We start from the raw sequence: 1,857 nt of genomic DNA, 5'->3' as shown, positions 1-1,857 counted from the left end.
CCATAAGATTCCCACAAAACTTCAATGAATCAAAATACGTTTCATTCTCCACCTTTTCTCTTGGTCTGATGTGGATAGCATTCATCTTTACTTATCTTAATACAGCTGACAAGTTTCAAACTGCAGTGGTATCATTCACTATTCAGATGAGTGCCATGGCAGTGTTGCTGTGCTTGTTTGCCCCTCGTGTCTTCATTGTATTGTTCCTATCCAAACGTACAGTGAATGATGCTGATAATAAAAAGAATACTACGAGTGGAGAAGATAGCATGATGAAACCAAAAGTTTTAATTTCTTCTTCAACACAAGAAACTGTTAGTACTGATTTTAAAAATAATTAAACAAAAGTTAGGTGAGGGTGTGTTTTATATGCAATACTGCTGCTAGTGAATGTTGTTTATTATTTTGTAGTGTTTAGAGTTGATTGCTTAGTTTTTGTTTCCTATTTTGTTCATTTTTAATAATAATTTTGCCGCAGTCAATGAATAATTACATAGCCATTTGTAATTAGAAATGGTAGAACAACAGAACATGAATAAGCATAGTAAGCCATTGACTACAAATGACCAGTTAAGTGTTCTGATTTTTTGAAGTACCATAACTCAAAAAACTTACGTGACAATCAGCTCAAACTTTTTACATAGCATAAGTACATCAATATGTATCAGAAAATGAGATAAAAATTTTGGGCAATTTTGAAGCCATTTTTTGAAAAACCATGGATCATTAGTAACATGGTAGCATTAGCATTACAGGATTCATACACTGGTTCAAAATAGTTAAACAAATTTTGCTGCCAATAAAATGGTTTTGTCTAGAAATTGGTACACTGTAACTTTTCAATCTCAATAGCTCAAAAATTTTTAATGCATCAAAAAATTTTTAATACATTAATATGCATCAGCAATTGTGCATTTTCTCTTACCTTCTACACAAATTCTATGTCTATTGCAATCAGACAATGAGATCCACAAGTATCTCCAGTCCATAGTGAATCACTTGAGCACACTCCTCTGTCACATGACCTGTGTTGATATAATCAGGTTTCAAATCTCATGAACACATACCACATAGTTGATACATTCCTAGTATGTTGATCTGTACTGTGAGTCATGATCACTATAAAGGAATAGAACCAGTTGTATAAACATGTTTATTATTTATTATTACTGTATACATGAGAATCTAAACTTTCATGTTTGTGTCTTCAATTTTTAGGATTCCTGCCCCATTAGTTTTTTGTTAAGACATGCATTAAATAGTAAATTACAGTTGTAATGAGTACAACTTAAACAGAATTTGGTTTCAATGATGCACTCATGTAGTCTATAATACAAAAGCACTGCATGCACAATAGAATAAGTATTAAAATCGCAAAGTAAACATACACTCTTGATAAACATGATCACGTACAGCAGTTTAGAAAATTAAGTGTTAAATAAACAAACTTCCAGCTTACATAAATACTAAATGTTAAGAGTGTTTCTGGATATTCAAATCAACAATAACTATGGTGTCCTTCTTGTTCTTTTGCTTTTTATTTTTTCAGTCTGTACAGAGTAGTGATGTACAGTTTCAATATGACACTCCTCCTGAATCAACACTCACTACTGATGGTGGCAATAGGATCAATGGAGTACAGGATCGGAGAGGAAAGGACATCATTTTGGGAGGATTGTTCACAGTACATAATGATGCAGAAGGATCTGCTGGTGCTAAGTGTGGTAACAAAGTCTGGGGCCAAGGTATCGAATTGTTAGAAGCAATGTTCTATGCACTAGACAACATAAACAGTGACCCTGATCTGTTGCCTAATATAACCCTTGGATATGATATCAGAGATACTTGTCAAAGCAA

The sequence above is a fragment of the Amphimedon queenslandica genome, unplaced genomic scaffold (assembly GCF_000090795.2).
Source record: "Amphimedon queenslandica unplaced genomic scaffold, v1.1 AMPQUscaffold_12592, whole genome shotgun sequence".
Lineage (NCBI taxonomy): Eukaryota > Metazoa > Porifera > Demospongiae > Haplosclerida > Niphatidae > Amphimedon > Amphimedon queenslandica.
The sequence above is the reverse complement of the archived record's forward strand: the minus strand, read 5'-3'. Positions refer to the sequence as shown.